The 15,232-nt window shown below is 41.0% G+C and overlaps 1 protein-coding gene across 1 annotated transcript in view; it reads left to right on the forward strand.

The window, feature by feature from the left end:
• The window catches only part of rbm45 (RNA binding motif protein 45), a 73,037-nt gene that overhangs the window by 32,816 nt on the left and 24,989 nt on the right, over positions 1-15,232 (forward strand). The window lies entirely within an intron of this gene.

A 15,232-nucleotide genomic window follows, 5' to 3' on the forward strand; every position in this document is an offset into this window, starting at 1 on the left:
ATGGATTATATAGTTGGAGAGGGGAGTGGAGAAGGTGGAGCAGAATAGGTCAAAGATAAGTCGTAGCTAAGGAGACATTGACAGATGTCATGGACAGAAGACAAGGAGTTAATTAAGAACTAAAGGAGGTGCTGAAAGTGGTACAAAGATAAGTAAAAGCCAGTGCATCAATATGTAATTGTCTTATTGGGAGAACAAAGGTCAATGCTCAGTGAAAGCAAAACTAAAGAACAAATGACAGATGGCCCTGTGGGAGAGGTGGGGGTTTGCGTTAGGACAAACCAAGATGATGATAAGGGTCAAGATGGAGAATTAAGTTCATAGCCTAAAGTTATCAAACTCAATATTGAGTCCAGAAGGCTGTAACCTGCCCAATCATAAAATGAGATGTTGTTCCTCCCATTTGCATTGGGCTTCACTGCAGCATTCATTGCAGCAGGCCATGGATGGACATGGGCACGAGAGCAAGATGATGAGTTGAAATGACAAGTCACAGGAAAGTTGGGTTCGTGCTTATGAACTGAGTGGTGTCTTGCACAGTGGTCACCCAATCTGTATTTAGTCTCCCCAATGTAGAGGAGACCGCATTGGGAGCAGTGAATACAATGGACCAAATTGAGGGAGGTGCAAGGGAAATGCTGCTCCTGAAAGGAGTGTCGGGAGCCTTGGACAAGGAGGAAGTGAAAGGGCAGGTGTCACATCTTCTGCAATTGCATGCTAATCTTTGATTTTACTCAAGTACAGCTAGACGGTGAAGAATGAGCTGTATTAATGTATTACAAAATTCACCTTGAAATGGATTTGGCTATAAATGTCAGGTTAATGAGGAAAATGTAAGGTGATGAAAATACTTAATGTACCAACAGACAGCAATTTGATCATGTAAAGCATTTGATAATCTTGGGTGTGCTCATCCATATATATCTTTTATACCTATATAATACAGTGGTTCCCAACCTTTTTATATGTCATGGCGCATCTCTATATCATGAAAAAAATTTGAGGCGCACCTATTTTTGCTGTCCTCCTCTCTTACTTTGAACCTTTTTTAAAATTCTCCCTATCTTGCCTGTATTTTTTTAACCCCTCTCTCTTCTCCCAGGATTTTTGCACCCTTTTTGAGTTTTTGCTTTTTGTGTGGGTGCATGGGGTCTTTGTCTTCAGCTCCTAGTCCTGTTGGTCATGTGCATGGGCCTGACCAGCATTAAAAAATTTGAACCATGCATGTGCGGCTCTTTCCCAACCGGCACATGTGTGGGAGGCCCACAATTCGTCAGGTCTTGGCGTTGTCAACCACAGCTGAAGACAAATGTTAGTTTTAGTTTAATTAAGTGAATTTTGAATCTTTTTGCAGCACACTTGGGGGTCTGCACGGCACAGAATACTGGTTGGGAGCCACTGATATAATGTAAATAAAATCTTGATTTAGAATTTAGTTTCTTGAACTAATGGTATTATCAATTAAAAAAAATAATAGTTTTTAAATGTAATATAGACCATTAATTAAATTTGCAGCACCATCATTCAAACTTAAATTTAAATCAAAATTAAAGAAACTCCCTTTACCTGGTGCTATTATTGATTAGCTGTACCAATGCTCAAAGTTTCATGTGGTTGACTGTGAATTAGTGCATAACTTTTTAAACGACTGAGACTTTTGTATCTTAGCTAATGTTTAAAATTGGTTCTTTTCTATTTACAGTAAGAAGTTTAACAACACCAGGTTAAAGTCCAACAGGTTTATTTGGTAGCAAAAGCCACACAAGCTTTCGGAGCTCCAAGCCCCTTCTTCAGGTGCCTCACCTGAAGAAGGGGCTTGGAGCTCCGAAAGCTTGTGTGGCTTTTGCTACCAAATAAACCTGTTGGACTTTAACCTGGTGTTGTTAAACTTCTTACTGTGTTTATCCCAGTCCAACGCCGGCATCTCCACATCTTTTCTATTTAGACAGGGTAAAATTGATTAAGGCCCATCTTCAGACGTAACTACTGGTGTGCTGTTATCACACCAAAACCAGGAGGTTTGAGGTTGCCCTAGAATTGGACTTTGATCTCACTAACATTATTTGGGCTAGTATTAACAGGAGAGGGACAGATCATGAATACTGTGCAGTCAAGGGAGCACTCCTGCTTCCGCTGACTCAACAGCAATATGTTTTGCAAGGTTCCTGTACAGAGCAGATCCTGTGCTGCTCCACTCAGTTGCAGTCCAGTTCCTGTCCAGTGATGTAAGACGGACTAAGGACTTCTCAAGTAAATTTTTAGACCTAAACAATTACTCGATCCAACATAGTCAGATGTTATTCTGCAGTCCTTGAGGGGCAGCATAATGGTAGCCTGAATTGACCCTTGTGCCAGTTTTTCACCTGTAAAGTGGGAAGAATGAAGGTCCATTTCTGCCCCAAAGTTTAGACGTGATTGGATAGAATGCCAGAGTACTATTACAATAGTAATGGAATATTTTTGCATCAAGAAAATTTGTATTTAAAGTTGGAAGCTTTGAGCCAAGTTATTCTAAATGGCTTTACTTGGAAAATAAATTATTTTGAATGAATGTAACAATATAGTTGCAGTATTTGAATGCACTTAACCTTTTAAGTTATTAAATAGTTCTCAAAGCAACTTGGGTGCATTGGCTGTATTCTTGTGCTTCAAAGAATACAGCCAAGGAAGCTGTATTGGTGAAACCTTTTAAATATTTTACAAATAAAATGCCTGTTTCCAAGTTGCAAGTACATTTGGCAGTTTGGTGACTAGTGCATTAATACATTTAAGACACACTTGAACATTGTGCCCAAGTACATATAGAACACATTTGAACAATGTGCCCAAGTGTACACAAGTTTATGTGGTGCTATTGACATATATATCATTTGTTAATCATTAAAAAGGCAGTCTTGGTGCTCTGATGTAATTACAGAAACAAATTTTATTTTAACATTTGTTGTAGGTTAACTGGTTCTTATTTTGGCTTGTTAAAGACATTATGATAATGAGCACATAAGTACAAAAAGTTGATGTGTCCAGTGTGTTGCAACCTGCCTCAATCCATTTTTCTTTGGCTAATCTCTTAAAAGGTGGCTTCTGAAAGTAAATTGAACATTTTTTCCTGTAGGTTCATGTTGCCTCGTGCTTTACTTAGTAACTACCTTTTTTCTCTGTCCCTTGGACTTATTCACTTATCTTCCTTTTCCTTATTTTTTATCTCCTACTCTCTGCTTTTTCATGTTTTGTTTTGTGTATTTTCCATTCTAAAAGCATTTTTCTGTGTTCCATTTCCTGTGAGCTAACAAAGAGAGAACACTGCAAATCTGTGACGCCTTTCATGACCTCATGACATCCTAAAATGCTTTTCGACTAATTGAAGTAACCATATACAGCACAGGAGGAGGCCATTTAATCTGTTGCGTCTACATCTGCTCTCTGCAAAATCAATTCACCTGGTGTTACTCCCATCTTTTTCCGTTACCCTGCAAATTTTTTCTCTTCCGATAATCCTATTTTCTTATGAAACTGCCTCCATCACACACCCAACCAGTGCATTCCAGATTCTAAACACTTGGATTTAAAAAAAAGTTCTTCCTCTTGTTGCCATTGCTGTTTTTGCTAATCACCTTGTATTCAAATTAAATTCTGAAATTATGTTTGGCAGCATTTGGTCATCAAAGCTTTTTAATCCAAATGGTCGACCAAAAAAAATCAATCCCTTCATGATCTTTCACCATATTTCCCGGTTAACATCCCTGGAACTACCTGATAGTATGTGTTTTTCTGAAATAATTTTCATGTTTTAAAGATTTCATTTTGGGTTGTCTGATGCCATTTCTATTTTTAGCCCCTTCCTATTCTAAGAAAGTGAGCAATACCAGTTTTAAAAACAATCAACAGTTTGTGTGTATCTCAACAATTGCATCAAGATATTGTTGAAAGTGGCAAGAGGTGAGTGGAGCATTGTCCAGACGAGATGGCAGCCAACAACTGCTTGGTCTCTGGTCACTAAGTAACAGTCGTAGTGATCAGAGCTGAGTTTAACAATTGACTGCTATCAATGGAGTAATTAGATTTTTGAAAAAAATGATTAGTGAAATAGATGCATTTTAGTGTGCAATTTCCATTGTGCCTTTGCGGATATTGACTTGTATTATTTTGGTGTTCAAGTTATCGAATTGAAGAAGGACATTTTGCTTAGTTGTCCCAAAATTGGTAGGTTGCACCTGGAAAAATCTATGATCAGGAAGAAATTTTATGAAAGTTAAGGTAGTTTAAGTGGTGTGAGCCATTAAATTCCAAATGGAAGCTGATTCTCCTTATAGATAGTTACCTCATTGTACTTTTCTAACATAAATGTTTTAAAAAGTGTAAGCATAACCATTATTGGGCGGTTTACATATAAATAAAGGCATTATCTTTTGAATAAATTATGCATTTTAAATATACAGTCGGGTGTACCATATATACAAACTATTTCCCTGCCCCCTCCCCATTTTAGTTTGTTCCTGTAACAATCTTTCAGTATAAGATTTTGTTTTCACCCTGCCTTGAGGAAAGCCATGTCATAGTGGTATTGTCACTGGAGTAGTAATCCAGAGACCCAGGGTAATGCTCTGGGGAACTGAAGTTGAATTCCACCATGGCAGATTGTGAAATTTGCATTCCATCATGGCAAGTGATGAAATTTGAATTCACTAAACATCTGAAATTTTTGATAGCCATGAAGCCATTGTTATTTATTATAAAAACTCATCTTTCCTTTATGGAAGGAAATCTGCTGTCCTTGCTGGGTCAGGCCTACATGTGACTTCAGATCCCATAGCAATGTGGTTGACTTTGAAATAGCCTAGCTAGTTACTCGTTTCAAGGGAAATTGTGGATGGGCAACAAATGCTGGACTTGCTAGTGATATCCACATACCATGAAAGAATAAAGAAAATAGCTCATGCAAGTGTAAGAATATCAGATATGAAGAATGCAATGAAGATTCACTTATGATCTCAGCTGACCTTACGACTTGATATGTCAGATTCTAACTTTTATATTTTGTTTTCAAATATGGCCTGCTGGTGAACATTTACTAAAATAAAACATTAATTGCACAAGAAAAAAATAACTATCTTAGACTACTCCCTCACCATTTAACTTGGGTTTCTAATCTTCACTCTCAAAGAACTCCCCTTGGAATTTCCTCCCGCACTATGCTTTCACTTGGATACCTTCACAAGAATCCACCTTCAGGGTTTCAACCTCTCCTGATATTCCTCTACCCTGAATTGCCATGTGCATTCAAATTTCACCTTCCACATGCTTTCAGATACTCAGCTGTGTCAACAACACACCACTGCTTCACAGGCCTGTATTCAGAAGTCATCATCTTAGATCTTCTGCCTTCTCGCAAGCCGACTTTGCCTTGATGCTGCTCCCTGTTACTTTCTCTATTTAATCAGAGCATTTTCATCTGCTCCATACTTTAACTTCACTGAACCACATTTGTTTCAGATTTCCTGTCCTTGTCCTTTGACTTGACTTAAAAGTCTTCCTGGGACCTTTCTCCTTTTCCTTTAGGACCTGCTCTTTGTAATTCCCTCTCCCAGTAGACTGCTGACAACTTGGCATCTCTCTTGAAATCTAGTGCTCGACATTCACTGTTACTTCAAGATTTAAGATTCTTAGACTTATTTTCCTCAGCAATCTGCTAGCATGTCCAGCTAGCGAGACTTAAACTGTTCCCTTCAGCTTGGAGTATACCAACTGACCTCAGATTGCTTTCTGTTTCTCTGTGGTCTTTATGTTGCTAACTAACAACACTTTTCAGCAGATTTCCTTCCCTAAAGGGCATTAATGAATCGACGATGATTTCATGGTCATCAGCACCCCAACCACCTCAATTTAAGAAGCATTTTTCAGGTGACATGGCGTCATGCATTCCCAAAGAAGTTCCTCCACTGATGGGAGAGCTTGAGAGGGAGGGAAGAGCAGACAAATGGAAGCAGACATCAGTGACCTCCTGGTTACCTGTAATGGCAGCTTTGTGATGGAGAAGTGACAGAAAGCTGATGAGAGTACCAAGTGGACAGGGTTTACAGATAATGATTCCAACATCTTTTGCTGGTGTCTGTGCTGAGGCCATGACTGATCTATGTGCCATGCTGGCAGAGGATGTTAGCTCAAATTGGATTGGTGGACATCCTATGCCAGATGCTCTGATTTCTAAGTCTTGGCACCTTCCAGAGACCCCCTGAAGATATGTGCTGCATCTCCCAATTGACCACACATCATTGTACTAAAGTTGTGATTGGTGTTGTCTTGTATTCAGGGACAGGGCAATTGATTGCAGATCTGCGAGCATTTCTAGCAGCAACCAACTGGATCTCTCTGAAATTTGTCAATCTCACACAAGGGAGATCACAGCGATCAGGGACTGGATGGACTCCTCCACTGGCTGAACCAGAGTATGGATACCCTTTGGAAGCTTCGCCAGATATTTATGCACCGCATGTTAAGCTTCCAGCATCTGCTGCCTCATGGGTGACTTCAGAGGCATTTCATCAGCTTGGATCTTGGCATAAGCCTTGGCTCCACTGTCCTCTGACTGTCAGAGGCCTTGGCTGTTATAGATGCCTCACAGCTGTGTGTGCGCATGCGTGCATGTGTTTCTCTCTCCAGGTTGTGACCAGAGCACATACTCAGGTGACAGTGAGCTGATAGAGGATGGTGGGCAAGGATGTCTCACTGCACCCACATTCCCTGTTCCTCCTCCAAAGTGGATAGATGACTCGGAGGGATGGTGCCTCTCTGGTTCAGTGATTACCCTGCATGATAAAGCAGAATGATCACACCAACGTGTCATGCAAAGAGCAACAGTGGACAATATTTAAAGGGAGTACAGGCAAAATATATTTCATCAAACAGAACAACCATTGTCCAACTGAAGCTGGCATCCCTCAGCCTGAAAATGAAAATACATTCAAACCAGGCCAGGTTAACTATCCATTTGCTGGAGTCAGATGAGCTGCTGACTGGTGGTTCAAGATGCACTCGGTTGAATGGCAAGTCGGAGCTGAGGTTTGGGAGAAAGACCATGTTGCAAGTAGTTGAACATAATGTAGCAGCAAAGGAGCTTTATTCTTTACCATTGAACCAGGATGAGGACTCCTACGCCTGCTACAATTTGCTATCCTGAATCACCACCTGGTAAGAGTACACCTTGTACCTGAAAATTGCAATGTGATTCTACAGCTAGAACATCTCGTTCAAATATGTAAGAAGTCTCCCAAATGAATCGGGCTACCTTGCTGCTTCTCTGTTTACAATCAGCATTTCATCAGATGCACTTTGAGATTAAATTGGGACAGTGGTTGGATGACCTCTTTCACCTAATTTCCAAATGGGGACAGTCCATTTTCAAGCAAGGGATTGGTGGAAAGCAGTCGCAAGCCCTACTAGGAACTGTTGCGCAGTTAACTGTTGTAGATTGTTCTCATGAAGTGAATCGTGAAAAAATGGCAACAGTAAAAATGGACTAAATGGGTAGATTGTTCAGTGAGCCAGCAAAGGTGCAATAAGGAAAAGTAGCATTGTCCCAAATGTTTTTAAAAAGAAAATTACATTGAGAAAGATACTGACGGATATTGAAGAGGTCGATAGCATTGAATAGGGCTGCATTCTTTTCACAATTCTTTTATTTTCCTCCCCCTAGTTTTGTCACTTATTTTCTTCCATTTTAATAGTTTTTCCATGTTACTGGATCACATATCATTTCCAAATCCAGCATTGTTTTCCAATGTGAGCCCACAAATATAAATAAAACTGCTTTGTAAGTGAAAATGTTAGTGCCAGTTGGCATTTTATTTTGATCTAAGTGGTATTTTGAATCATTGGTCTTTAGCATAGCCGAATTTAATTATGAAACGGCTTAATTATTTAATTCAATCCTATTTAAAAACACAAATTGCAGAGCCTTTACTAGCTTGTGACTGGGGAATGGCATGTAGAGGGACCAATGCTTTTCTTGATTTATATTGATAACCTAAATTTGGGTGTTCAGGACACAATTTCAAAATTTGAAGATGACTTGGAAGAATTGTGAACTGTGAGGAGGATAGTGATAGACTTTTAAGAGGGCACAGACAGACTGGTAGAATGGGCAGAAATGTGTCAGACATAGTTTAATGTAGAGCAGTATGAAGTGATACTTTTTGGTCAGAAGACTGAGAAGAGGTGACATAAAATAAAGGGTAAAATTCTAAAGGGAATGCAGGACCAGAGGGACTTGCAGTGCAGAGGGAGGCCAATTGGTCCATCAAGTCTCCACCGACTGTGACAGAGCATCTTACCCAGGCCCTGTCCCCATAACCCCACATATTTACTCCCACTAATTCCCCCCTAACTTAAACATCTTGGGACATTAAAGGACAATTTAGTATGGTCAATCCACCTGACCTGTACATCTTTGGACAGTGGGAGTAAATCAGAGCACCTGGAGGAAACCCACGCAGACACGAGGAGAGCGTACAAACTCTACACGATCACCCAAGGCTGGAATTGAACCTGGGTCCCAGGCGCTCTGAGGCAGCAGTGCTAACCACTGTGCCACCATGCCTTCCCTCCTATTGTATTCAGTTCTCTCTGTGACAGGAGACATGGATTCATTTTACCTGCATGTCCATAGGAAAAAGGGAATAACCACTACACAATGCACTTAATGTGCATTAATCATTGAAGGTAGCAAGGCAGTTTGCGAAAGCAATTAATAAATTTATACTGAATCCTGGGCTTATAAAAAAGGCACAGAGTAAATCTTCATAAAACACCTCTACAGGAACAATGTGAAGGTTTCCCAAAGGGTGCAAAAAAAGTTACAAGAAGGGTTCCATGGAGACTTCAGTTATATGGACAGATTGGGAAGCTGTGGCTGTTCTCCTTGGATAATGGAAGTTTGAGAGGAGATATTTTAGACATGTTCAAATCATGAGGAGTCTTGGGAGCATAAATGGAGAGAAACCGTTCCCATTGGCAGAAGGTTGAGAATCCTGAGGTGAAAAACAAAAGAACCAGAGGTGACATGAGGAAAAACTTCTTAATGCAACAAGTGGTTTGGATCTGGAAAGCACTGCCTGAGAGTGTGGTGAAGGCAGATTTCAGTTTTCAGAAGGGAATTGGATAATTAATTGTCTGAAGAGAAAAGACTCTTGAGGCTGCCTGGAAAAGATGGAGTGGATTAGATGAGTTGCTATTGCAGAGAACCAACATGAGTCAATGTGCTGAATGGCCTCCTGTGCTGTCTCCTGTTTCCCCCCCCCCAAAAAAAACCTGATTGTGATGAGTGAGTAATTCGGTATGTTGAGTTGTAGATAATCGGACTTGTGGCACATAACCCACAACAACGAAGTAAATATCAGTTCTGACTAAAGGTCATTGACCTGAAACTCTAGTCTCCTTAGAGAGGCTGACAGTGCCACTCATGGTGCCTTGTGACTTATAGCAAATGGAATGCAAAAATAGCACCTGAATTAAAATATTCGAGACCAAACCTTGAAAACAAGGTTTTTTTTTTGTTTGGAAGCATGATAAACTTTAGTTAAAAGATCACAGTCCTTGAAATAACCACTGTCAAATACCAAAAATAGCAAGCTGTTTCACAAGAAACCTGCCACTTTTTAAGTGACTAGTGCATGATTGAGAAATGTATCAATTTTGAGGCTTCCATTAGCTATATCTCCAATAATATTGATTGCTATTGACAGATTGGTGCTGCTGTCCCTTGCATCTGCGTGTTTCTGTTTGCATTGACTGTAATAGCTACATTGAGCTCCCCTCTTGAAAGCTACCATTGTCATTTGTAAGTAATTAATGAATTGTTACTGTTTTGTCCACTGTTGACTGGTGTGATGTACAGTTGGTGCCTTGACAACTGGCAGCAGTAATCTTGATCAGAAGTTTGACATGTCGTTTCATTTTGTAATTCTGTTTGGTTTTCAGTTATAAGGTGGAAACATTTAATATCAAATGTGCATATTCAAGGATAAAGTGATTCCTCCCAGATTAAGTTTGAATCAATAGGTTTCTCTGACCTATTAGCATTTATTCAGTGACATGTCATGCCAGCCATCCATTTTCCAAGCCCGGTTAGAAAGAATTTTCCTTATTCCCCTTTTAGTTAAGTCTGAGAGTATGTGTCATGGTATTTAGCCAAAGCATTAAAAAATGCTCCTAATGTGAAATAGAGGATTGTAAGCAATATCTTTTTCATATTGTAGGATCTAGCTATCTACCATAACTTTGATATTGTAGGATCTATCCTAGCTATGACTGTAACACTACATTGTGTACTCTCTCGCTTCCTTCTCTATGAACGGTACATTTTGTCTGTATAGCACGCAAGAAACAATACTTTTCACTATGTTAATACATGTGACAATAATAAATCAAATCAAATCTTACTCATTTAATCCAGAGTAATGATTGAAGGATTATATAACTGCATGAACTCTGGCAATGCAGGACACTACTTCGCAATCCAACAACCTGATTTTGGAAGGAAATAAAACAAGAAACAGAACTTGGAGGCAATAGTTTACCTCCTATATAGAGGTGCAATTGAACATTTTTTTCATATCTACTGCTTTGGATACTGGTTAAAGCAAATGGCACAATCTGCAATAGGCAACATTACATTACAATCAGAGTGTCTGATTACTATGCAACATAATTAAAAACATTTTCTCTGGTTGCGCTCTGCTGCTTCAACTGCTTTTCCCTCTGCTCGGATTGTCCTGGGCCCCATGACTCTGGCTGCATTGTGCTCTGAGCTCTTCTGGGCCCCACCACTTCAACTGCCGTGGGCCCCCATTCTGGCTGTCTCGTCCTCCGCTCGGGCTACTCGGGGCCCTGCCACTCAGGCTGCCTTGTAAAACATTGGCTCCACTGGGCCCTAGTCCTCTGACTGACTGACTTGCGCTCCTCTCAGGTTCCCCTGGACTCCGCCACTCTGGCTTCCTCGAGCTGCACTTGGGTCCAAACTGCTCCGGCTGATGCAGACTCAAGTCATGCTCCCTGGGCCCCAACAGTCCAGGCTTTGTGCTTTGCTTGTGCTCTCCTGGGCCTCGATACTCTGGCTGCCTTGAGGTACACCTGGGCTCTGCTGGCATGGGCTCATGCCGACACAGACTCTGTTCATGTCCCACTGGGCCTGCCACTCTGGGATTTGGGCTCCCCTGGGCACCGCTGCTCTGGCTGCCTCGTGCTCTGGACCCTGGAACATACATACAAAATTTAGCTTCCCACTCTTTTGTTTGTTCAATCATAGGCTGGTTTTTCTCTGCATTTGCTGCTGATATGCTCACCATGTTCAACATGTTTAGTGGGATTTATTGAGTTGGGAAAGTGTGCTTTAAGTAGAGTGTGCTGGAGTGACCCCGGCGTGGTGCTCCAGCAGCACTACACCACTGGATAGATGTTCTTTGAAGCCTCTGCTTCACTTGACTCTGCAGCTGGTTGCTGCAGAAGAATAGCTTATTGACCTGTAGTCTGAATTTTATAGTGGCATTTACTCACCACTGGAGAGGCAGTTTATAAGCTCTTTTGAAGGTTTATTACAGTTTATTCCTTTTAGTAGACCCTGTGGAACAAAGCCATTTTGAAAATTTTCGAATGTAGAATAAAATTCCACATGCAAGAGTTTAAGTCAGCCATGGTTTTGTCATTGATAAATTAGCAAGCCATCTTTCTGGAAGAGATTCTATTCCATGTCCCCTATTTATTTTTAAACATTATGGTAATCCATGAACATGTATTGAAGCTTTCTACATTGTCTCCGATTTTCTATCTGATAAATATTGGAACAGTGAAACCTGTCACTGGCTGTCAATGCAAGTGAATTTTTGCCTCGTTCTTAAAAGTTGGTAGAAGAGTTTGGTGGGAAATGCAGCTCACAATAGATCTCCCCTAAAGCTAACGGTACAAGCAGCTGGCAGGTCTTGTGTTTTTAATAATAACCAGTGCTAGTTTTGCATTAAGGAAACTGTTATGAACTACCCCAAAGTTTGGTTAATGTTTTATAGCCTTAATATAAAATCATAGTGTGTTTTTCACCATATAAAATGCATTTCAAAGATTGTATAGTTTACTAGCTCGCAGCATGTTACCAACAAAGAAAACAGTGATATTTTTACACACACACATGCACAAAACAGAAAATACTGGAAAATCTCAGCTGATCTGACAGCTTCTGTGGAGAGAGAATAGAACCAACATTTCGAGTCTGGGTGATGCTTCATCAGAGCTGAGTGATGTTTTTACTTTTGCCAAAATATAAGATTACAATTTTCTAGGTGAACAGTCTCACTTGAAAACTTGAGCTAATTTTGATAGGAAATTGCTGGTTGGTTCATCTAGATATACGGTAATCTGGCCAAAAAAGTAGACTACAACTTTAATTCTTCGCTCTTACTTGCTTATGTCATGAAAGGTGCCTCGTCTGCTATGCTTATGATAGTGGTGCATTTTGTTCAAGGTCAATGAAAAGGCATGTGTGAATTGTACCTAATGTAAATGCTGTGGGTTATTGAAGATTATTCAGATGCTTCCTGAGAATTTTATGAAGCCCAAGGTTCCCTATAGGGGGAAATGTAAGAGCAATATGTTCAGGGAATCCTGGATGTCTAGGACAATTCAGGACTGAATAAGGAAGAAGAGAAAGACCAAAGTCCAAGGAAGCAATTCAGCTGTGGCCCTGGAGGAATATAGGAAGTGCAAGAAGGTACTTAAGAAAGCAATTAGAAGAACAGAAAGGGAGCATGAAAAAGGACTGGCAAAAACATTAGGGAGAATCCTAAGGTATTCTATAAATATATTAGGGGAAAGAGGTTAACCAGTGAAAGAGTAGAGCTCATTAGAGACCAAGGGGCAATCTGTGTGAAGACGCAGGACATTGGAAGGTGTTAAATGAATACTTCTCATTGGTCTTCACTCAGGAAAAGAGAACGTGGGTACAGAATTTAGGGAAAGAGACTGTGAGGAGCTTGCACAGTTTGACGTAGGAAAACAGGAGGTATTGGAGGCTCTGATGGGCTTAAAGTGGACAATTTCAAGGCCTGGGTGAACTGCGTCCCAGGCTGCACTGGGAGGCAAGGCAGGAAATTGCAGGGGCTCTGACAATTTTAATTCCTCTCTGGCCACGGGGAAAATGCCAGAGGACTGGAGGATGATTAATGTGGTTCTACATTTCAAGAAGGGTGGTAGGGATGAACATCAGTGGTAGGGAAATTATTGAAGAAAATTCTGAAGTAGGCAATTAATCTCCACTTAGAAAGGGATAGTCAGCATGGCTTTGTCATAGGGAAGTCCTGTCTAATAAATATGGTAGAATCTTTCAAAAATGTGTTCAAGTCCATAGATAAGGGAAGTGCAGTTGATGCAGTTTATATGGATTTTAGCAAAGCCTTTGACAAGGTCCCACATGGGAGACTGATTGAGAAGGTTGAAGCACATGGAATTCAGGGAAACTTGGCAAGATGGATCCAAAACTGGCTTAGTAATAGAATACAAGGAGTGGTGGCAGAAGGCTGTTTGAATGATTGGAGGTCCGAGTCCAGAACCACAAGATTCAGTGCTGTGTCCCTTATTTTTTGTTATATACATAAATGATATAGATGATAATGTGGAGAAAATGATGAGCAAGTTTGCAGATGACACCAAGATTAGTAGGGTGGTTAATAGTGAAGAAGAAGGTCGTAGGTTACAGGAAGATATAGAAGCAAGTGTCTCATATGCCTTTTTAACTATCCTATTCACCTGCTCTATTGCCTTCAGGGATCTGTGAATAAGTACCCCAAGATCCATTTGTTCCTCTGAGCTTCCTAGTATCCTGCCATTCATTAAATACTCCCTTGTCTTGTTATTTCTTCCAAAGTGCATCACCTCGCACTTATCAGGGTTAAATATCATCTGCCATTGCTCTGCCCATCAGGGTTGGTCTGATGGGCAGAGCAATGGCAGATGATATTTAACCCTGATAAGTGCGAGGTGATGCACTTTGGAAGAAATAACAAGACAAGGGAGTATTTAATGAATGGCAGGATACTAGGAAGCTCAGAGGAACAAATGGATCTTGGGGTACTTATTCACAGATCCCTGAAGGCAATAGAGCAGGTGAATAGGATAGTTAAAAAGGCATATGAGACACTTGCTTTTAGGCGGCACGGTAGCACAGTGGTTAGCACTGCTGCTTCACAGCTCCAGGGTCCCGGGTTCGATTCCCGGCTCAGGTCACTGTCTGTGTGGAGTTTGCACATTCTCCTCGTGTCTGCGTGGGTTTCCTCCGGGTGCTCCGGTTTCCTCCCACAGTCCAAAGATGTGCGGGTTAGGTTGATTGGCCAGGTTAAAAACTGCCCCTTAGAGTCCTGTGATGCGTAGGTTAGTGGGATTAGCGGGTAAATATGTGAGGGTAGGGCCTGGGTGGGATTGTGGTCGGTGCAGACTCGATGGGCCGAATGGCCTCCTTCTGCACTGTAGGGTTTCTATGATTTCTATGAGGTAATGTTGGAGCTGTGCAGGATGTTGGTTAGGCCACAGCTGGAGTACTGTGTGCAGATCCTGGTCACCTCACTATAGGAAGGATGTGATTGCACTTGAGGTGATACAGAGGAGGTTCACCAGGATATTGCCTGGGATGGAGCATTTGAGCTATAAGGAGAGACTGGTTAAGTTTTGATTATTTTCTTTAGAGCAGAGAAGGCTGATGGGGGACATGATTGAGGTGCATAATATGAGGGGTATGGACAGGATGAATAGGAAGCAGCTGTTCGTCTTGGTTGAGGGGTCAATCACCAGGGGGCATAGTTTTAGGGTCAGGGAAGGAGATTCAGAGGGGATTTGAGAAAAATAAATTTCACTGAGGGTGGTGGGAAACTGGAATGCACTGCCTGGGAATGTAGTGAAGGCCGGAAACTTTACAACCTTTAAAAAGCACTTGAAACATAACATTCAAGGATATGGGACAAGTGCTGGAAAATAGAATTAGCGCAGTTAGTGGTAGTTATTGTTGGTGCAGATTCGATGGGGTGAAAGGGCTTTTCTGCACTGTATGGCTGAAATAAGAACATAAGAAATAGGAGCAGGAGTAGGCCATCTAGCCCATCAAGCCTGCTCCGCCATTCAATAAGATCATGGCTGATCTGATAGTGGGTTCAGTTCCACTTGCCCGCCTGCTCCCCATAACCCTTAATTCCCTCAATGGTTA

The sequence above is a fragment of the Mustelus asterias genome, chromosome 14, assembly GCF_964213995.1.
Source record: "Mustelus asterias chromosome 14, sMusAst1.hap1.1, whole genome shotgun sequence".
Taxonomy (NCBI): Eukaryota; Metazoa; Chordata; class Chondrichthyes; order Carcharhiniformes; family Triakidae; genus Mustelus; species Mustelus asterias.